Source organism: Trichosurus vulpecula, chromosome 3 (genome assembly GCF_011100635.1).
Source record: "Trichosurus vulpecula isolate mTriVul1 chromosome 3, mTriVul1.pri, whole genome shotgun sequence".
Lineage (NCBI taxonomy): Eukaryota > Metazoa > Chordata > Mammalia > Diprotodontia > Phalangeridae > Trichosurus > Trichosurus vulpecula.
The window spans coordinates 282805829-282830036 of NC_050575.1; the positions used below are offsets into that span (position 1 = coordinate 282805829).

At 37.4% G+C, this 24208-nt stretch overlaps 1 pseudogene; it reads left to right on the top strand.

The window, feature by feature from the left end:
- Positions 1–8669: 8669 nt before the first annotated feature.
- LOC118842487 lies at positions 8670–9578 on the top strand (annotated as a pseudogene).
- Positions 9579–24208: the final 14630 nt, after the last annotated feature.

Below are 24208 nucleotides of genomic sequence, written 5' to 3' on the forward strand. Positions count from 1 at the left end.
GAAAGCAGAAGTATTTCTGTGCTGGAATTGTTGGAACTACTTTGAGGGAAAGATTGTTTCTCCCCTGGCTAAAGTTTCAGACACACATGAATCCTGTGTAAAATTTTGTAATTACAAAATTCAAAACCCTGGCCTCTTTGTGACTGCTTTAAGGCCAGGGATGAATAGGAGAAAGCTGCTTTCATTCTTTTCCACGAAGGCTGGTATAAGGAGAGAAAGAAAATTGCCTGGAGCCTACGATACTCTATTTGGTGGTCTGGCTGGTCTTTCTTATTCTCCCCCATATCAAATAATATGTTACATTTGGTTCCAGGGTCATTTAGATTACATTTTCCAAAAGAAGACAAGCCAAAACTACAGATGCAATGACTCCTATGCGCCAGAACACAAGGAGCCCCACGGAATTCGCATCCACCTGTGCAAACTGCTTCCAAGCCAACTGCCCCCAGAGCATACTCATGAGGAATGGAAGTGTTTGCTTAATTTCAAACAGGAAATGTTCCTCTATTATCTAAGAGATAGAACTTCCTAGCAGCCCTGCCCAGCCAACTAAGCTCCAGCTGATGGATGAGCTGTAGGTGTGTATCTTGAACTCAAAACATTTTGGTCCAAAGACAAGTGTGTCGCTGGCTGCCAGTGCTAATCTGGTTTCAAACAGTCAAGAACTTTCAGTAACCTCCCTCCACCCCAGATAAATTCCTGGTGTTACAAGTTTCCCTAAAAAGTCTGAAGTGTGTGGTGTGTGGTGTGTGTGTGTGTGTGTGTGTGTGTGTGTTTTGGGAGGGAGGAGTGAAGAATAAAGAATAATTTCTAAGAATCAATAGATCACTGGTTGAAAATCAACCCTCTGGTGCTGGGGCCACTAAGATCTCTCATAAGCCTTTGTCAATTTTCCCAATAATCTCAATTCTATTAGTGAGAGAAGTTCAAAGACTTGTCCATGGTCATAGTTTTGAACCCAGGTCTTTCCAAATTCAAATTTACTACCCTATCTACTGTATCATTCTACTTGTGTGACATCGAGTAAACCACTTAACCTCTTTGGGTATCAGTTGTAGAAAGAAGGGGAAGGACACAATGATCTCTGCTAGCCTTTCCAGCTCTGTATCTTTGCACTATTATGGTAGTGCTCTGTGCACATTCAATCATTCATTCCACAGTCACTTACTAAATGGCTACTCTCTGTAGTGTACTGTCCTCAACAATGTGGGAATTAACAAGATATGTATGCTCTTGACTGACAATGGTATTCACTATGCTGTGTACATAAAGTACCTTGCAAACCTTAAAAGCACTATATAAATGTCGTTGTTCCTCTTTCTTTCTTGAAGAGGACCAATGACATCAGGAAGGTGATGTCTTGACTTGCAAGTGAGTTAGATTTAAATGAGGCAGAGCTGTGCAAAATCATTACCCTCATTCTCTCCTCCAGAGTCATGGGAGTTCAGTGGCAAGACATAGGTCAGGACGCCTGGAGATATTAAATGCCAGTTATTTTTATTAACATTATTGCTATTAGTCTAGGCTTCCAACCTGGTGATAACTTCATTCTCTAAGCCTTGCACTGCACTCCTGACTAGCTGTTTAAAGAACATCTAAAGAATGTTTAAAGAACAATGTGGTGGGGGGGGAGTCAGTGCTAGTAAATATTTAACAACTAGTTTCTGCAGGAAAATATAAATGTATTATACATCTCATATATACATTTTATACATATATACATATATAAGTATATACACACACGTTTAAATTTAATATGCATTGCAAATACTTTCAGTCTATACAATCAATGAAACAATAAATCAAGCCATGACTTGCCCAGCAATTTAGCAATTGCCGATATCTAAATGCTCATACAACTTGGGTTAGAATTGACTCTAATGCACCCCTGTATCTACATGACACCCCAATATCTAATTAATTTAATCCACTTCATTAAGAAAATATATCTGTTCGCTTGTTATTTGACAGATCAGTTTCTGTTGGGGTGACCAGACTAGCCATGTGCATCAATATGGCCTCAGTCTAATATCATAGAATCGGAAGAACATGCCCAGATGTGGCAGAGAAAGGGCTGATGGTCAAAGTGTGTAGGCCCATATAACACAGGGTAGTATGCAATTTTGTGAGGGGGGAAAACTTTTCTCTCTATGAATGATATCACAATCTCCCAAATATCTCCTAGGCAAAGGGAATGCTTTGGGGTAAACATCCAAGATGAAATTATCAAGAGAAATGGTGGATGCCCATAGAGCCCCCAAAGCACTATTCAGTCACGACAGGGTTAAAATTCATCAAGAGTGCTGCTCTCACCTTTTGTGACTAATGTTTTCTTTCATGTAAAAATAAGTTTCACAATTGTCTGCTATTGTCAGGAGAAAGCCAACAGATTTGGGCTAGAGGAAGTAGCTGGGTTATGTTTCCAGGCCAGCTCAGGGGTGGTACAGTGTTTCTCACTTGATCCAGGAAACAACATGTTTTCTCTAGATTTGCTGTGAGCAGCAAATGATATTTATTTGCCTTAACACATGTGAAGTCATTGTTCGAAGAACAAAAATGAGATGAGCGGGAGGGGCCCGTTTGTCCAGTAATAGAGCTGATTCTAAGTTATATAAGCACCCCATGACATTCTATCAGTGACAGGAAGAAAATCCATGTACAAGATTCATCCATCAAGAGTCATGAATAAAGATGACACTGATTAGAAGGTACACAAGCTCAGGAGGGAAACACAAAGGAATGACTGTTTGTTCAAGACAATGTCTTATTTATGTCTTCCTCCTTGCCAAGGCATCCTAATTAAAGTCACCACATGATAAGATGCTGTGTGCTTCCAGCTCCAGGACTGGGATATCCAGGAGTCTGACAAAGGAGATTTTGCACCCAGGCTTTCTGCTGAACTCAGGTAGACCTACGTTTCCATTCTTGACCAAGACACTCATTTCCATGTCTTTTCACAGACTGTCTCCCTCATTTGTAATGTCTCCCTCCTCAGCTCCATCTCTTTGAAACCTAGGCTCCCTTCAAGGCTCAGTTCAAGTGCCATCACCTTGGGGCAGCTAGGTGGCGCAGTGAGTAGAGCGTGGGCCCTGGAGTCAGGAGAACCTGAATTCAAATACAGCCTCAGACACCTGACACACTTAGCTGTGTGACCTTGGGTGAGTCACTTAACCCCAATTGCCCTGCCTTCCCCGCTCCAAAAAAAATTTTTTAAAAAAGTGCCATCACCTTCAAGATGCCTTTTCTGATTCTCTGAATTGTTTCCACTTTCTGCCTCTTGAAATTACTTTGTATTTACTTATATGTATACTTGTTAGATCTCCCCAATAGAAACTAAGCACTTTGAGGGCAGAGACTATTTTATTTTGTGCCTTTGCATTCCCCTGCTGAAGCCCAATACAGGCCTTTCCATAAAGAATGTTTCAATGCTTATTGAATCGAATTGAATCTGTAACCAATATTAAAATGACATTATTTCTTAAAGTCAGTCAATAAACATTTAATGAGTACCAACCGTGTGCCAGGCACCAGGCTAAGCACTGGGGATACAAAGAAAGGCAAAAAACAATCCCCGTTCTCAAGGAGCTCACAGTCTAATGGGAAAAATGGCATACAAACTACGTACAAATAAGATACAAACAGGATAAATTGGAGAAAGTCAACAGAAGGAGTGTACTATCATTAAGGGAGATGAGGAAAGACTTCTTGCAGAAAGTGGAGTTTTTATCTAGGACTTAAAGGAAGCCAGGGAAGCCAGGGGGTAGAGATGACAAGGGAAAGAATTTCAGGCATGAGGGATAGCAAGTGACAGAGACAGGAACATGAACGTAAGCCAGTATTTACGGTTTTTACCCCCACAATTGGCAAAAAAAAAAAAAAAAAGGTGGGGAGGGGAAGAATTACTTCTCCCTAAAAGATTTCAGGAGACATTCAGCTGAAATGAACAAGCCCCACCCACTAATTCCGCATAAACATCTGCATATGGAATAATCACAGGAGTCAATTATGATGTGGTGGTCAAAATGGCAATAATCTAATGCCTGGTATTGTTCTATTAAAGGTTTCTGCTTTTACTGTTGCTTCCTAGGCTCAGTAGACTTCAGCCCAACACTGCCAGACCCTTTTTTGAAGCTGATTTGAGTCAAAGCCAATGTTCCATTACAATTAATATCCTTCTAACAACAGAAGGTTTCATCATCAAAATCAAAGGATGTTTATTTCATGGAAAGGGGCTGTGTGGTGAAAACAGGAGTAATTGTCTAAGCATACCAATCCTTAATTTTTCTTATTTATACCTTAGGCCTTGACCACATTACTAACCTGCCAGGTCAAACTCTCTTGAAATCAGTAGCATCTCTGTGGCTGCCAGCATGTTTCACTGAAGCTGCAAATCAAGAAAACTTAAAATGTTGTGGGAGCAGGGAAAGGTCATTGTGGGCTAATCTCTACTTCTGTTCAACATGCTTGCCAGTTAGTTTGGCATATCTTACCTTATTTTGGTGAAACAGAGGATGATAGGAAAAATAGTATTGAAACTGCAATATCCAAAGGTGGGATGTCTTGGGAAATAGGAAGTTCTCCATCACTGAAGATATTCAAATAGCAGTTGAATTTTGGAGACGATTCTTACACAGGTACAAATTGGATTAGATGACCATCTATTCTAATTTTGAGTTTCTTTGATTCCTTGAGGGTTTTTTCCTCTTAATTGAATCCTATTATCCCAGCATGAATGCAAGTATGACATAATAGATCAGATCTTTTCAAGACAGGAAGTTGTTATTCTTGTTCAGTCATTTCAGTCCTGTCCGGCTCTTTGTGACCCCATTTGGGATTTTCTTGGCAAAGATACTGAAGTGATTAGCATTCCCTTCTCCAGCTCATTTTGCAGATGAGGAACTGAGACAAACAGGGTAAAGTGACTTGCTCAGGGTCACCTACCAAGTAAATGTCTGAGGCTGGATTTGAACTCAAGTCATCCTGATTCCAGGCCCAGCACTCTATCCACTGCACCATCTAGCTGTCCAAGTCGGAGTCAAAATTCCACTCTGACACTTACTTGTTTTGTGATTCTAGGCAAGTCATTTATGCCACAAGCGATCTTCTAAGGCCAGAAGTTGCTGAGAAGGTGTTAGTCAGCATTAGCAAAGGAACGTACCTATCGGAAGCAATAATGAAATCACAGAAATGCTTTTTTTTTTCCAATTAATTTACATCCTAAAGCTTCAACTTAAATTTCCTAAAGGAAAACTTGACTATGTCGGCCTGTTAGCTAGAATATTGTGCTGGACTTGGAGTCAAGAACACCGGAGTTCAAATTCTGCCACACTTATTAGCTATGTGTACTCAGACAAGTCACTTAACTATTCTCAGTCCAAGTTTTCTCATCTGTAAAATGAGGATAGTAGCACCTGGCTCTGAGTAACTGTGAGGATTAAATCATATGATGTATATAAAGTGCTTTAAAATCCAATCCAATCAACATTTTTAAGTACCTATTGTGTGTCAGGCACTAAATACTAGGTATACAATTAATAAATAAAAAGCAAGAAGCTTATAATCTACTGGGAGGAGACAACCCACAAAATTACCTTAGAGTGTTATGTAACTGTTAGTTATTTTTAGATTCAGGTCACTTAAGCACTTTTATCCTCAGTTTCTTAAGATGTAAAAAAGGAGGATAACAACTATTGCCCTGTTTACTTGAGAAGACTGACATGAGGAAACACCTTGTCAACCTTAAAGCACCGTAGATTGAAATGTAGTTTAGTATTCAGTCCATAAAAGTTTATATAGGACCTTGGAGATCATCTATATTAATCCATTACTTAAACCAGTAGGGAAATTGAGGCTCAGAGGGACAAGTGAGTTTCTCACAGTTAAGCCCAAGTTAGCATCGTAATGAGGATTCATATCCAGTACCTCCCTCGAACTTCCAAGCCAAGGTGCTTTACTCTACTTCCCTGCAATGCCTGAGCCTCAATTAACAGAAAATCTTTACATGTGGACATTGTAGCTTTTGGAGCTCTGTGTTTCTTACTGCCTGGGAATTGAGAGCTTTGATTGGATTCAATAAAACAAATCAGAATTTGATAGTTGTTAAAACAGCTCCTACCTGCTGGCAGATGAAGAAGATGCCAAGGTAATCAAGGCATTCTCTGCCTTCAAGTGCTATTAGGGGAGACAGGTAGTAAATCAGTCAACAAGCTTTTACTTAATGTCTACTGTGTGCTAGGCACTGTGCTAAGCCATAGGGTTACAGCAAAAGCCTTCCCCACTCCCCTCACTAAAAATTTATGAAAAAGTTTCTGCTCTCTAGGAACTCAGAGTCTGATAGGGAAGACAACATACAAGGAATTATGTACAATTAAGATATATGTAGAATAAACTGGAGATAATCAACAAAAGGAAAGCACCCTAATGCAAAGTAGACCATAGATGTCTATGATAGCTACTAATAAAAATGAATGATAGTTCAAAGAGGCAGAGATCATTATCTAATAAGAAAGTTTAGGAAAGATATTAATGGTGGAATTTGAGCTAGGCACCTTAAACAGGACCTTGAGAGACACTGGGACATATTGGAAAGAACACTAGGCATGGGGTCAGAAGGCATGGTTCAAGGTCTACCTCTGACACTTACTGGTTACATGGATATAGTGGAGTCATTTCATGTCTTTGATGATGTTTCTTTTTTTCCTCATTTTTAAATATTTATTTAGTTTGTTTTTGTTTTCAACATTCACTTCCATAAGATTTTGACTTTAAATTTTCTCCCCCTTCCTGCCCTTCTCCTCCCCAAGATGGCATGCGATCTGATACAGGCTATACATGTACATTCATATTAAACATAGTTTCACATTAGTCATGTTGTAAAGAAGAATTAGAAGGATGGGAGAAACTACAAGAAAGAAGAAAACAGCAACCACAACAAAGAGAGAGCAAATAGTATGTTGAAATCTGCATTCACACTCAATGGTTCTTTTTCTGGATGTGGATGGCATTTTCCATCATGAGTCTTCTGGAGTTATCTTAGATCTTTGTATTGCTGAGAAGAGCAAAGTCTAGATGGTGATGTTTCTACCTTACAGGGTGGCTGTGAGCTCAATATCTGCAAACTTAAAAAGAGTAGAGAGGGGGAGGGGACTTAAGAAGCATGAAAAACGTTTATAAGGGTTGCTGTGGGACATATGAAAAGGAGGTAACAGGAAGTGAATAAAAGGAACTGGAGAGCAGTAAGGGCTCAGCTAAGGTGAAATGGCATAAATTTACATTGGACCCAACCAACTTGGCCTCATGTCTCTGTATCCTGGCCCATCAGTCTGAAGTGGGAGTGGAGTCTTAACAGTGACTACTTAAAATTAAGGATTAACAAAGGAGAAACCTGTGAATGGGGTAAAAGGGTTTATTTTGAGGTATGAGCACTGTTCAGGGAGGATGAACCTGGGTGTGGTGCCATTGTGAGAAGCCCTGGTCTGACATGGATGTAATAACCATAGCCTTCTGAGAACCAAAGGAGAGGGAAGAAAAGGAGAGAGGCTGGTACAGAAAAAGAGGAAAACAGAAGACTGAGATAAACTTTGCTTGTTTAAATACTTTATCGAGGGCCCTGCCTAGAAAACAGGGAATAAATTATTTCGACTTAAGTGAGAAAAAGTATGTTCAATCCTTTGCTGTCCAGGCATACATACACTCAGTACATAACTTCTCGACTAACTGAATACGAGTTTCAGAAAAATCTTCTTGATTTGCTGAGTGCCCAAAGGAAGTGACTTGGCAGACTTTTCTTGTCTCTAAGATTTCCTTGAAAAGAAAGAAAAAAATAGCTAATTATGAAATTCTGGTGACTATGGGATTTACTAACCCATTAAACTGGTCAGAAAGCTGTGTTGTACTCTAGGCATGGGCAGAGCAATTTCTTGGGCACTGTTATTTAAAAATCACGGCTATATTTTAGAATGTCCCGAAGAAGGTTTTCCATTGTCTCCTGTATATACTGCAGGTTCCAACTGCCAAACTCTAGCACATGCCTCCAAAAAGCAAAATAAACCCCCTGAACTCACTTGCCTATGCTTAATCTCATTTCCTCCTTGATCTTTCTATTCAACTCCTTCCACATTTGGCTTCAGGAGGATCTCATCATTCTTTTAACACCCAGCCATTTCTTTCTCCCATATCCATCTGAAGCAAGGTGCGAAAGATTTATATATGGTTAGAGTCACTTGACTATGGCAGAACAACACCATTAAATAAAGATGGTGACACTGTTGCATTGATCTTATGTGGGTATGAAGAAGATCAAGAAAGTGTGGAGGCACTGTGGCACATTAGAAAGAAGGAAGGATTTCAAGTCAGAGAAATTGGATTCTAATTCCATCCCTATCACTTAATACCTTGAGTAAATCATCTAACCAAGAAGAATATTTGTTCTGTGAAGTCTGGATTCAGATGAAGGGCCACATTTGAGGACCTAGAGGGCCACATGTGGCCCCGCCCCTGATCAGGGGATCAGTTTCCTCATTGGTACAAAGAGAGGGTTGACTATGTGGTCTCCAAGGTTCCCTTCAGCTCTAAATTTATGACCAAATGAAATAATGTAAGGGAGGGAAGAGTACATTATATAATATATGTATATATGTATGTATGCATGCATGCATGCATATGTGTATATGTGTGTATATAACATATTCCTGTTCTTTAAAGCAAAGACCTTGAGTAGGGGCACTGTTTCTATTATTCTTCTGGAACCATGCTGGGCATTCCTATGATCTTAGTCTTTTTCCTGCTGTTCATGAGAAGATGCATTCCCAGGTATAGCACCTTTGGGGATATATACTTCATTCAACTTGTAAGCCAGTTAATGGAAGAACTAAAGTGGCTCTGACATGAAAACAAAATGTATATATACATATACATGTATATATATATATATATATACATATACATGTATATATATATATATATATATATGTATATTAGTTACATTTTAACTAAAGGATCCTTCCTCTTTGCTGCCTGTTACCAAGACAGGCCACTTGACAAAGAAAGGAGCATAAATCTCTTGATGTAGACATTATAGCTTTTATACTTGCTCGTAATTGTCACTCCAGCCCAGGTTGCCCATGCAGTGGTAGTTCTAATTTCTTCTCAAGGTCTATATTACACATGCAGAGCTTTCTTCTATGTAGGTAGAAAAATCAACTTATATTATAAATCAAAAAGGCTGATGATTAAGCGCATTACCAAAGAAGAATATGGGGAGCAAAATGAAATTGAAACAGCCAAGGTGTAGGAGAGGTCTCGTGAGTTTTGCCACAGCGTGGACTTCCCATCATGGTTAACTGTAACTAGACTCTAGTTCCCTGAAAAGTCTGTGGAGTTTGTTTTGGGAGAAAGTCACCTGTCACCTGAAGAAATCAGAGCCCAAGAAGAACAGTATGGCATTGGAGACTTGCTCCTGGAAGAGCAGCTCTTCAGCTCTGGAGGATGCTGAGTACAATCAACAAGATGATTGCTTTCAGGAAGAGGAAATAGTTGAAATGCAGAGGGTATATCAAAAGGAGGAGGAATCACTGTAGGGAAACGGAGGCCATAGTTATTTCCCTGGAGCACAGATGGGTCCCAAGAGAAAAGAAAAAGTAAACAGCAAATATCTTTTGTGCCTGGAAATCATCCTTGCTGGAAAATTCTGCTGTTCATTGTACTGTAGGTGGCAACCAAGATTCTTTGAAGGATTCCTTCAGAGTTTCCTAGAAAAGAACAATGGGAGGCTTTCTTTCTATTGCTCAGGAGCTTAGCCAGCATGAAGAGGTGCCTTATCTATGCTGTATTAGGTCTTCCTCTTGATCTTCACAGTGAGAGAATCTCTCTTCTGCTTCCAGGATATTTCAGCTCTCAACTTGAGAGACCATTGATACTGCGACAAATAAGCCAATATGCCATTCCTTACGTGATTTTTTTGGTTTGTTTTATGTGCATTGAATAAAGATTGATAATTTTGAAAAAAAACCATTTCCCTATTTTTTAAGGTTTTGATAATATTTTCATGGAATGTAATATCATGACATCAGGGTTGCTTTTCATATTTTACTCGAATGGTAACGTTCAAATAATGTCTGAGCATGTTTACCTCCTAATACAGGGGCAGCTAGGAGGCACACTGGATAGAGCACAGAGTCTGGTGTCAGGAAGACTCATCTTCCTGAGTTCAAATCTAGCCTCAGACACTTACTACCTGTATGACCCTGGTTAAGTCACTTAACCCTGTTTGCCTTGGTTTCCTCATCTGTAAAATGAGCTAGAGAAGGAAATGGCAAACCATTCTAGTATCTTTGCCAAGAAAACTCCAAATGGTGCCATGAAGAGTCCGTCACTGAAAAATGATTCAACTGGGAAGAATATAAATATTTATATAGTGCCAACTATGTGCCAGGTACTATGCTAAGTGGTTTTTACAAGGATTATCTCAAGGAGGCCAGGGTCAGTGGATCATAGATCACATACATAGATCACAACAACCCTGCAAAGTAGATACTATAAATATCCCCATTTCACAAATGGGGAAACTGAGGCAAAGAGAAGTTAAGTGATTTGTTCAAAGTTACACAGCTAGTGAGGACTTGAGGATGGATTCGAATTCTAGTCTTTCTCACTCTAGGCCTAACACTTTATGCACTGCACCACCCAGTTGCTTTGTGAAACTCAAAGTTCTGCATAAATGTCAACTATTATAATAGTAGCATAAACTAGTAGCATGCAATTTAAGAAGGAAACAAATTATTCCTTCAATTTTGTGCCCAAAGTAGGATTAACCAAAAGTATTTATTACCATTCTCATTGTACCTCTTTTAAGTGCAGGTGGGTATAACTGGCACTGACGTTCTATCACAGCAGACAACAATAACCAGAATTTACATAGAAGGTTAAGATTTGCAAAACACTTTACAAATATCATTTCATTTTATCCTTACAACAACCCTGGCAGATATGTAGCTATCATTATTCCCATTTTATGGATGAAGAAACTGAGGCAAACAGAGGCTGTGACTTTCCCAGAATACAAACAGAATATATGGAATGTTGATGCCTCACCAATTATTGTCTTTGCGAGTCTCTGCAGGCTTCGATAAAGTCTCTGGTTCCTTTTCTACTCTGCCTAATATTTCATGTTGTCTAAACCCTACCTGCCCTTTATTTCCACCTCTCATTCCCCAGTCTGATCCTTCATTCCCCAGTCCCGTCTTTCATTGTCTAATCAATCCCTTGTGTTTCCCTCCAAGCACCTAGTCCAGCTTTCTTCTTCCTCTGACGTAAGCAGGTATGGAATTCTAGCTCTCTTGTACCATTTTGGCTCTTTAGTCTAATGATCTGTCTGCCTTCTTTAGCCTGCCTTTCAGTTTATAGCTTTCTTCATCTTTGTATTACACATTGATTGCATCGGAATTGACAGATAAGTAAAGTCTTTCTTTTTGTCTCTCTAATGCTTGAATTCTATCAGAAGAAAATACTGCTGAATTTCTAATCAAAAAATTATTTGTTGATCACCCACTAAGTGTCAATGAGTATTTACTGTATTAAGGCAACAAGTCAATGAGCATTTATTAAGCATTTTCTATGTTCCAGACACTTTGTGTGTTTAGCACTGAAGATACAAGATCTAATGAGGGAGACAATTTGCAAACAACTACGTACAACTAGGTGGCATAGTGGATAAAGTGCTGGGCCTGGAGTCAGGAAGACTCGTCCTCCTGAGTTCAAATCTGGCCTCAGACACTTACTGGCTATGTGACCCTGGGCAAATCATCGAACCCTCTTTGCCTCAGTTTCCTCATCTGTAAAATGAGCTGGAGAAGGAAATGGCAAACCACTCTGTTTCTTCACCAAGAAAACCCCAAAGGGAATCACAAAGAGTTGACTGAACAACAACAGCATATATGATAAGATACTATGTTTATCAAAGATTGAGAATGGCTTCTTGTAGAAGATGGAACTTTAGTTGAGGCTTGAAGGAATCAAAGGAAGCCAGGAGGCAGAGATGAAAAGGGAGAGACTTCCAGGCATGGAGGACATCCTGTGAAAACACAGAGTTTTGAGATGGAGTACTGTGTTAGAGGGATAGCAAGGAGACCCTGGGGTCAGTGGATCATAGAATATGTTAATCCTGTTTGTCTCAGTTTCCTCATCTGTAAAATGAGCTAGAGAAGGAAATGGCAAACTGATCCAGTATTTTTGCCAAGTAAACTCCAAATGGGGTCACAAAAAGTCAGACACAACTGAAACAATTGAACAATAACAAAGAGCTCTCCAGGTAATTCAGACTAGACTGTGTCTAAGACAGAGGGGTGGGGAACAGTGAATAGGTAGGTGACAGGGGTGGAGGGCTTGACTGTGGAGATTCAGGGTCTAGCGCCTGGGTCCTTGGGGCAAGTGTAACTGGGGCCAGGAGGGATGAGAGTAAACACCTGTTGAAGCACTGTTTTCAATTAAATGAGAATCAAAGAGAGAGGAGAAAGAGAAGGAAGGGTAGAAAAGGCCCCTTATCAATCAATAAACATTAATTAAGTTCCTCCTAGGTGCCCAGCACTATGCCAAGAGCTGGGGATACAAAGAAAGGCAAAAGACAGATCCTACTCTCAGTAAGATCACAGTCCAATGGGGAGAAAACATGCAAAGTTTTCTACAGGATAAATTGGAGATAATCAATATAGAGAAGGCACTAATACAATTCTGTCCCTTAACATCATTGCTTTAGAACAGAGACCCTTACAGGTTAAGTGGCTTGCCCAGAGTCATACATTCTGTTAGTATGTGAAGAGTTAAATTTTGCATATGACAATAAGAATGATGAAATAAGGGAAAATAATTCATGTGGACCTACAAGGTTATATGACAGAAAAAGGAGGTCGTAGGGTTGATAATGAACTGCAATATTACATGACAGGAGACATCTGGATATTGTTAAAACAGGATGTCTTCAGGATAAAGAAAAAAAACTTGCATCAATATCAACTGGGGAACAATGTTTGGTAAAAACAAAAAAAAAACAGAGTTGTTTGTTCAAGAGTATAAAAATCAAAGGAATTACAGTCTTTTGCAGGGTACCTATATGCATGTATTCAGGCTACTGCATGTGACAATCAACACATTTCTCATTAATGTGAGATAGTTTCTGCTTCCTGATTTTTGCAACCCACCAATCACAGATATCAAGGAGGGCATTCCCCTGATGGACTGGAGACAGAGAGGAACCATCTTGTAGAAAAGCAGGTATAACTAAGCAACTTCTATCTAAAAAGCCTCCCCATGGTTGCTCCCCCAACATCCACCCCCCACCTTCCCTGGAAGGAGAATCTAAATGAACTAAATTCTGTATAAGGGCATTTGGGTTTATTATCATGTGGACAGTTAAAGGTACCTTTAGGGACTTCTTTAGAGAAGATGGTTAACAAATACAGCCAACCTGATTTGCTTCCAGCAAGTCTGTCTCTCTCTCTCTCTCTCTCTCTCTCTAATTGGGGAGGGAGACAAGAGATACAAAAGAGGCAAAAACAATTTTTTCCCCAGTCTGCAAAAATTCATGGCTTTGAAAACTAATTAGGGGGCAGCTAGGTGGTACAGTGGATAAAACCCTAGGGCCTGGAGTCAGGAAGACCTGAATTCAAATCTGCCTTCAGACACTTATTAGCTGTATGATAAGTCACTTAAACCCAGGCAAGTCACTTAACTCTGTTTCCCTGAGTTCCCTCATCTATTAAATGAGTTGGAGAAGACAATAGAAAACGAGTCCAGTCCCTTTGCCAAAGAAACTCCAAATAGAGTCCAACAAAAAGTCAGACAAGACTAAAACAACTAAACAAACTAATTTGAGACAAAATTTGTTACTGAAATGTAATTTCTCTACTGTGAATTTCCAGAGCATAGCTTGAATGATTTTATAAATACTGGATTATTTTGGTGAGTATTTAAGATATCACTCTGTAGAATTTTTTTAAAGGAAAAATAAGAATAAAATGTCATGAAAGTAACATGAAACCAACACTCTTAGATCTTTTTCATCATTTTTTCCCTGGAGACTGACAGATTTATTATTTTAGTGCAAGAGAGGAAGGTGATTTAATGTGAAAAAAAGAAAGAAAAAGGAACTGAAGATAATTTGAAAATATTATCATTGAAGTCCAAAAGTTTAAAAAAAAAGGTGGGGGGAGGGAGATGGTGTCTGCAGTTTAAATTTATCTGGTACTTAAGAACCTCCTCTTATTAATTCTTCTTTTGACCATGGAAAGAGAAATGCTTTTTTAAATCAGAGAGCAATTTGAAATTAAATAAAATTTAACTTGGGAAAAGGTTTTAATAATAAGTTTATTTTCAAGTTGCTCTCTGATTTAAATAATTGTTTAGGTAAACTAGAAGCAAGGTCACCTAAAAGAAATAGAAATAGACCATGCATTTGTAAGCTCTTAAGAACACAAAAAGTAAAAGTATTTTTAACTGGTATTGTACGATAAAAACATGTGCAAATTTACAAAGGAGAAATTCAGTGGAGTGAAAATCAGTTCTATAGATTGTCTGGGATATGATTTGGGAAATAAAGCTTAGAGTAACTAAGAAAGTAGTGAAAGTTGGTGAAGTGTTTGATCAAAGGAAGAAAAAAAGAGAGGGGAAATTTTGAGGAAATAAGAAATGGGAAAGAAAGTTTAAGCAACAGAGATAAGAGGAGAATGGGTAGAAAGTTAAAAAAAGGGAATCCATTTGGACTGACAAGTGTGGATATAAAACTCAATTAGTAGCATGTTACTTTACAAACATAAAGTAAGAGTTTGGATTTATGGAAAGAATATGAGAAACTTTCTATGCTTGAAAATTTGTGAACATTTTGAACACAGTTTAGAGAAATGTCTATTCGAATCAGTTCTGAGATTTCTCATGCTCCTTGAACTTTATTTCATTTATTTTTCTTTTTTATGCTATGGAAAAATAGGTAGAACCACGGATGCAATTTAAAAATTGACAGTATTCCATCCAGGTACAACATGCGCCAAATAGAAAATATAAAAATAAATACACAGCATGCAATTATTTGAAGATAGCATACCAAAATTCTATCCTTAAAAGACCATTAAATGTACATTTTAGTCCTATGGATTCATAATTTCATTACTATCACAGAGGTTATGTTTGAAATTTTCACATTTCAGATGATCCTTGTGGACCCTAAAAGAGGAAATCGAGAATACAAGACTGCCACATTAAATTTTTGGCACTAGACAGACTGAAAGCAGCAGCCCTTATGATTTGAAGTACTGACAGCAAATAACCAAAGAGAAAATTAATATTCTCTGTAATAACCACTAGCAAATATAGATCCAGATGTGATTGTGTTTACTCTTGTCACTATTTAAGTAAGATTTATTCTCCTGTTAAGGATATTTGTGATTTTTGACTACTTATAAGTAAATCAGGCCTTAATGGAAAATATACTTAATATTTATCATTAAGGCAATATGTTTAGAAACTACAAAAATAGGTTGTATTAAAAGTATAGTTGGACCAAAATTACTCTATACTGGTCTTGAGAAGATGAATGAAGTGATGGATTTCCTATGTAAGATATTCAGTCAACTGAACTGATGTCATTTGATAGGCAATAAGTTTTGTTTCATGTTTGTTTCTAAATTTTCTTGAATTGTGAATTTTGGGAAACCATTATATAAGAAGTGCTATTAAGAAGATGATGCAATTGTATCATTAGAAAATTAGCTCCTCTTTTGATATGGATGCTGTGATATTAATTAAGTTGTTAGAGGTTGTTGTCATAATGTAAAAACCTCTCAAGTATTTAATTGGGTATAGTTTGCTTTAAAAGGAAATAATAATTACTATGTGGGAAAAATACAGAAAAAATAGACTTCATACATCCAGATAATTCAATTATAATTGTCTGAATTATAATTAAGTTAGTAATTCACCATTTGAGGTAAATGTCACAAGCTGCTCAAAGGGAATAAAGTTATACCTATGTTAAGTTGCTCTGTATCCTTAGGCTTAGACTTGAAGAAATAGTCTTGAGGTTATTACAACCATATCCCACCTTCTTCCTTTCATAGTAAATCTCTCTAATCATAACAGCATAAAAAGAAAAACTTGATATTACCTCCAATTTCTACTGTATTGATTCTATTCTATAATTGACCCTATTCCCCAGTTTGTCAAGCTACATTTCTTAGTTCTAGCATTAAGTTCAAGAATGTAGTTGTTCCTCTGAACTAGTTTAAAGGTGTGGTTGAAAGGGAATGTGATCAATCCTGCAGTTAGGCCCTGAGAAATCTGCTTGTTAGAAGCACAAGCTGGTGCCTTTTTCCCAAAAGGCAAGGCTTTACCTGTCCTTGCCCAATTGGGGAATGTTCGATCTCCTCCAAGGGGATCAAACCTGGTGGTTCTGGTCTCCAAACCAAGATCACAAGGAGTAGATGAGGCTCATAAAACAATCAACATTCCTTAACTGTCAGAGAGAGGTGTGATTAGCTGCACATGAATGCCAACCCATTTTCCCCAGTGTAGCCAATTGTAATGTTCCCCCATTACCCAGATCTTCCCCTCCTTTTCTTTGTGTCAATGAAGAGGATCTGCGCTTCTCACTGGGGTGGCTGGCTTTACTGAGGTGGTCACTCTGACCCACTTTGTTAACAGTTACATGGGTCACTGTTGTAAACTGATTTTGCTCAAAGAATATGCATTAGTTTACACTTATTTCATTTATTTAGCACAGTTTTGGAGGTCCCACTAAGATCAGGGTGTGAGCTTGGATTCCCAAGCTCTCTTGGTAGAACCTCTGTCTTTTCTTCCAGTTACTCCTGGTAGAATTTTCCACCTGCAGAAAGCATTTCTTCCAGAGAGCCAGATTGAAACCAAGCCTCCTCACCCAACCAAAAGGAAATCTTCAAATTATGAGGCAGGCACCCCACTAAGGAAAAGCTACAATTTTGTCTGTATTTGTTTGGGAGTATTATTTTGTGTTCAGTGTGATAATTTGGAAATTATTGGCAATATATAACTGGGGTAAATCCCCTGAAGACAATCCCTGGAAAGAATTTTTTCCTCTCAAAGATGACCCCCAAATGTTGAGGGAGAAATAATCAAAAGCATGGGATGTTTTTCAGAGACTGAAGAATTGAGGAAGTCCTTTATTCCCTTCCAAAGAAGTGAGCAAAGTGTGTCCACCACTGATGTTTTTCAGAGCCTGGAGAACTGAAGGGACCTAGTGAAATTCCACTATCTGGTCTCCTCGTCAGATGAGGGGTTGGCTAAAATATAGAGCAAATTAATTTAAATCCCACTATTGTTCTGAAAAGTGAATTGGGGGGGGGAGCTCCATATCTTTATGTCTGTATCTCTCTGTGTTTGTGTTTTTCTGGACTTCCTTTCCTCCACTAAACAGTAACCCCTTTGTCAGCCTTTAATCTCTTTGTCTGTTTGAAAGTAATCTCCCTTTGTCTTTTAATGTTGGCCAAGTTAGAAAGGATAAGTGCTAAAATATCTAAATTAGTTTTGAAGTAACATTCTGTAGAAATTTATTTTTAAGAAAAACTAAAAAATCAGGAGTAGATAAAAAGTTATTAGAACAAGCACCAGATGTCTATCTCCAGGTGTTTCCTTTCCCCTCATAGATTTAAAAAGACAAAAAGAAAACTCCTGTGACTTTGTTCAGTCATGCTCAACTCTCATGACCCCATTTGGGATTTTCTTGGCAAAGATACTGGGATGGTTTATCATTTCCTTCTCCAGCTCATTTTACAGATGAGGAAACTGAGGCAAACAGGGTTAAGTGACTTGCCCAGGGTCACACAGCTAGTAAGTGTCTGAGGCCAGATTTGAATTCAGGAAGAGGAGTCTTCCTGACTTTAGCTTCAGTATTCTATCCATTGCACCACCTAGCTGCCCAAACAAATGCTAATTAAGCACAAAAAAAAATGCTAGGCAATAGGCAGGACCATTTGCTGCTTTACTTTTGTCAATCAATCCTCGCGAGAGATCAAGTAGTATTTGTATGTGTTGTGCCCTAGCTGGCATGGGGAACTAAAAGATATAGCCCAGCATGTCTCTCAGGGAGAAGACCAGGAGGTAGAAAAATCTAAGCCTAGGGCCCAGGCCAGATGTTTTTACTGTCTAAAAGAAGGACATGTTGTAAGGATTATAAAAAAAGAGGTGGATAATAAAGATAACCCTTAAGATAAAACTTAGCCCCGGGAAGTATGTTAGCATTTAATATCTGATATCAGGGAAATGTGTTTAAAAACTTCAAAAGTAAGTTTTTGTCTTTAAAGTATACTTTGATCAAGATTTCTCAGTAATAGCCTTGAATTAATCAATTTAGAGTGCCACCAATGACTATTTTCAAGATGTACACTACTATGGTAAAACTGATGTATAAGAAATGTTGTCAAAAATTGAAAAATGCAACTATCTTAATTTGGAAATTACAGAATAATATCTGGCTATTTTAAAGAAAAGAGGGGTTTATTAACTCTATCCAAATTCTGAAAAGTGACAAGCAGTATCAGAGAGATTCCAAGGTGAAAAGAGAAAGAAAAGTAAGTACAACTGAATTTGGAAAAAGTGCTTTGTGGTTACTTCTGTGAACGGTATAACAGAACTTAATTGTTATTTGAATAGATCAGGGCTTTGTGAGCTGTTAACCAGGGCTGGGAGAACTCAGAGCCCATCTCTTGTGACTCACCAGTGCCTTGTATTAAAGGTTTTTTTTTTTAATTGGTAGTAGGGAGATAGGGGAGAGATAGAAGGGCCTTGCATGCTATGGGTCATGAAGAGTCAGACACCACTAAACAACAACAAAGAATATCTTAATGAATTTTGTAGGTTTGTCCCACAAACTTCTCCATATATTGGGACTAGGATTATGCAGTACAGGCCTCTCGCCCCTTTCTGAGAGAGTGGGAGAGAGATGGGATGCTTTCATCTTCTGGTAAATACCAGAACTGCAATAATTCAATAGAATTTAGTTACTATAGGTAAATAAATGACAGTCACCTGAGTTGAAATGAACAATGTAGCTTAGAAAGTAAAAGCTTAAGAAGTCTTTGGTTTTCTCTAACATTTTGTGGTAAAGGAGAAATTCAAAGCAATGCAGTTTTATAGAGAGTCTGAGTTACTATTGAAATATAGAGACTTAAGGAATTAAACAAGTAAGAGAAAGTTTAGGAGAAGAATATGAAGGAAGTAAGAATGGTGTGGTTTTGAAAACCACTGAAGGGGTATTTTAAAGAAAAGAAGAAAGGCCTACAGTTTAAGAATGTTGGAAAGAAAGGTCTGAGAAAGGTTTTTACGCGAGAAACTTTATGTGTTTATTCCATATGATATGGGAACTATAGTAATATCTCTGTTTGCTAATCTGTAAAGTAGATAAAGATAGTGCCTAATATACCTGATAATTCATTGTATTAGAAAAATTGTTAGAAAAATAATTTCTCTTTTAACCTGGATTATCTTGGGTTATAGATTCAATTGTTAAAAGGATGATGTAACAAATAGAAATTAATGGCAAAAACAAAATTGGAGATTGAATGTTTCACTGACCTTTTTGCAAAAAAAAAAAAATTTCTGAAAAAATCTAGATAAAACAAATAACATGGAAAAATATAAATGGGAACTGACATCTAATCAGTGTTTAAAATTGTAAAGAAAAGCAAAACTTCAGTTTTTATTTGTAGAAAATCAGAGTCAAATTTAATATTAGAACTAAAAAGAGAAGTATTGCATACTACATATACATAGTGCTATTTACATAATACATTTAGCCCTTTATTCTTACCTTCATATTAGCCTATCCTCATACTCATGAGAACTTTCTTGTAGCTAGTGTCCTAGATATGCAAAATGACTGCCTAAGGTTAAAACAAAGTTGTTCGCAATGAAGCTGCTTTTATTTGGGCAAAGTTGACTGACCATTGTGGGGTTTGGACCTTCAGCCATGATCATGATCTCATTAACAATATTTTCTGAGTTAACTAGTTTAGACTAAAAAGAAATAGAAGTTTTAAAAAGCTTTTTTTTTATTTTTTAGGTGCTTGCATATATTCAAAGCAGGCCTGCAAAACCTGAATCTAGACTTATGGTACCCCTAGTAATTCATTTTATGTTTTGTTTAAAACACATCTGTGCTCCTGAATAAGACATTTTTAAAAAAATCAGTATTTCTATAAAATATTTGTTCAAGTTCCTGTATCTGTAGCTATGTTTTTGAATTGTTAGAATTTTCACTTGCAAAAGTGTAAAATGTCTTGAAACTGTCCTTCAGAATACTCCTTATATAATGACCTTGCACTTCTTCACTCTTTTAAGAAACATTTAGTAAATAAATGCCTTGTTTCATGTTTTCTTGTGTGCTATTAATTGTTTTAAAACCCATTATTGCTTTTAATAACTTAATGTTTTACAAAGGTTTGTATGTAACTAACTCTTGATTATCCATGTGTTGACTACCTCATTGATGGATTACTTAAGGAGCTTTTTCAGTCTCACCCGCCTAGTACTCTACCTTTGGTCTCATTTACTGCTCATTTTTATATCTTGTCTGGGCAAATTCAATCAAATTCAAGCGAGCAAGTTTCTTCTTGGTAGTGTACATAGAAAAGGATGATGTAAATACATTTGGAAACTACTTTTTAGAAGTATCAATGGATAATGGGAATAATTTTCTGTGAATGGGATACAGCAAAGACCCCTTAAGATGTCTTCATCTGTGAAAAGCAGAGTCCTGAGATATTACCAGCCCTAACAGCCTGAAGTGTTGAAATTTGAGAAAGAGTGTTGGAATTGTGCAACATACTGGTTACTGGGCAAAGCTTCTGTACTTTAGGATTCCAAGATCTAGCCCCACATCCAGGCTAGACTGCAGTCATTTAATTTTAATTGAGATCTAGAGATTACTAAGGGGGGGATTCAATTCATATCTCTACCCATTATACCACACTGCTCTAAGGAGTCTTAATTTCTTAGTCTGTTACAAATGGAGTTAGATAAGTGTCCAGCAGTAGAGTCTGCCTACCTCTCAGGGTTGTTTGTGAGAAACAGTTGTTTATAAAGTGCTTAGCACCATGCCTTACCCATGCCATATATCAATCACCATGTATATATACACATATACATATGTATATGTGTGCACATATATGTACATATAAATATACACACAAATACACAATGCATATATGTATGCTTATACACATACATGTGTAACGTGCACATACCTGTATGTGTCTATATACATGCATGCATGGATACATATATATGTTGGCTCTTGCGATTATAGTTATGCCTTCTATATAGCAACTTTCCCCATCGTGGTTTTGATATATCATAGGTTGGCATAAGAAATTAAATGGGGCGTTTTGCAGAAGCTGCAGAAGTCCAGCAAATAACACAGAAAAAGTTTAGAAACTTAGAAATGCATAAAATATATACATATTGTTGTACAATATCAACATGTTTTATCTTTTAATACCATACTAATTCGGATATCTTCTCTGGGATGAAGGCAGGGCTAAAAAATTTTGAAAGGATTTTGCAGATCACTGGGATACTGCATCCCTAACCACCTAGATGTGGAAGGGATAACTGTACTTCATTTTCAGCACTCCATTTTAGATAATGAATATTAAAGGTTTAGTTGTGGCTACTATTTAATGCCTTAAGTGTTTCTTTATGTCATGTAAATTGGAATCACTATATTAGGTCTCTTCATGTCCCCTGGGCTCTATGCCTCACATATTCATAATTGTTGTTCATTCATTTCAGTTGTGTCTGACTCTTTGTGACCCCATTTGGGGTTTTCTTGGCAAAGATACTGGAGTGATTTGCCATTCCCTTTCCAGCTTATTTTACAGATGAGGAAACTGAGGCAAACTAGGTTAAGTGACTTGCCCAGGGTCACACAGCTAGTAAGTGTCTGAGGCCATATTTGTACTCAGAAATTCCTGACTCCAGGCCAAATATTCTATCCCTGTCAAAATTTTCAAGGACTTCAGTTTGAGAAAGGGAGGTCATACCAAGTAAGACCAGATTCTTTAGAGCCTTTTGTCTGGGCTACAAATCCTAATACCCTACAAGATCTCCACCTAGAATATTAGAAATATTAGTAGTAATACTAGAAATTTTAGTAGAAATACTAGAAATTTTAACAATAATGGCTTATAATATTTAGTCCTGGACAATCTGAGCCGACCTAACAATGTCATCTGTGAATTTAAACCAATAGAGCCTTATGCATATTTCCTAGTATTAATTTGAGATTCACTTTTCTTAAGTGATTTCACATACAGTGAGATGTACCTTCCTATTAGGATATTGAGTAAGAACTTTACCACTCCCTGTCACCCAATGTATTGTGTTTTGTACTGTGCCTCTCCATCTTATAATCACTGCAAGTTTAAAGACCACTTGTCATAAAATGAATGACTTTCTATGTAAGTTAATTTGGAAATGAATTTGAATAAATTGTTGTCACTTAACTGGTAACAAAGTTGTTTCATGTTTTAAATTTGATAACAGACAGTAAGGAAATGCTTCTCTTGTAATCCAGATATTGTTTGGTTATGAATTCAGCAGTTAAGAGCTGTTTAAAAGCTGCTACTAAATATTTCACTACATATATTCTATTTCATTAGGATTATAATAATAGTTTCAAAGATCTCTTAGGTTGCTCTAAGTTGTTTGAGACTTGCTCTCTGGTCAAGGTTATGAGATCTTATTAGCTCCGCTGGTGATATGGGGTCAGATTCTATAATGCTTAAGCCTGAGAAATAATACTGAGGTTGGAATCTTGCTAATCTTCAGTTTGAAGAACTAACTTTACACCTAGCTAGAATGAGAAAATTTTCAGAACCTGACAGTCTTCTGGAGATTTGGAGTCAACTATCATGTGAACTTAAAGGAGCCTCGTGGCACCAACATTTGGATTTCCTGACTACAGTAAGAACGAATGGGAAGAGTTCCTTTGGGAGTTTCGACTCAGCCCTTTAGTCCCATGACTGACTACTAACTAATGACTACTCTGCCTGAATTTTTCCAGAATGTAATTATTTTAAGTCTGGTGGACTTTTATTGCTAATTATTCTGTAAGTATAACATGAGAGTAATGATAACTATATCTAGCCCTAAGCTATGACTAATGAAACTTTGCTGTTTAAAGTTAAACCTTGTGGGACTGTAGTTGATTTTCTGAGTTTGATTTCAAGTATGATTGTCAGAAATGTCATCGAGCCAATGATCCATAATGCCAGTAGCCCAATGGGAGGCACATCTATGAACTGCTACTGGGGGATATTTGTCCCTATGGAAAGGATGGGGGTGTGGGACCTTGAAAAGACTAAGATAGGACCCTCTTGACTCAGTTTCCCATACAAGTTAGTTTTCTCACCTGGTTAATTCTAAGCCTGGCTGTGATATCCTGCTAATACAATTGGCTGCCTATAGGACTCTTGCCTAGAAATAACACAGAGTGAGGGGAGCATCTTTTCCTTGTAATAACTAAATCCCTGCTTTTTTCCATTTATAGCAAATTTCTATAATCATAGCAAGTGGTTAGTAGAAGATATGAATATACTACTTATTCTATTATCTAATAGATTAATACTGGAACACATCTAAGTTACTATAAGATGCAAATATGTAATATCATACTGTTTTCAATTTGAAATTACAGTCATTTCCATGTCCTAAACAACTTAGTTAAGGAACACTTGAGCTTGCCATCTTCCTGCTAGTAGTTACATACACCTGTATAAGGTTAGGTCCTTGAAATAAAGCAGGCTCTGAAATATAAGCAATTTTCACAAGTTATCTTAAATATGCCCCCATTGTTTAGAAAGTATTTAAGAGCAGTGATCACTGTGTGTTTAATATCTATTTCATTTGATCATGATTAATAACTGAACATGTTTTGCCATAGATGACTCACTTGACAGAAACAGTTTTCTGTACATAATTTGGAAATAATTACTTAGCATATTCACATGTCCCATCCCATATTTTTTGTTCCAACTGGAGTAAAATAAGCATCTCTTAGGTAAATTCATTTGAGTAGCCATTGAACCTAAGCACAGAAGTCATCTACTTACAAAAAGTGTTGTTACCTATGTGTTTATCCTCCTAATGGGGAAAATAATTTTTACTGGAAATTTTTGAGAAAGCAACAAGA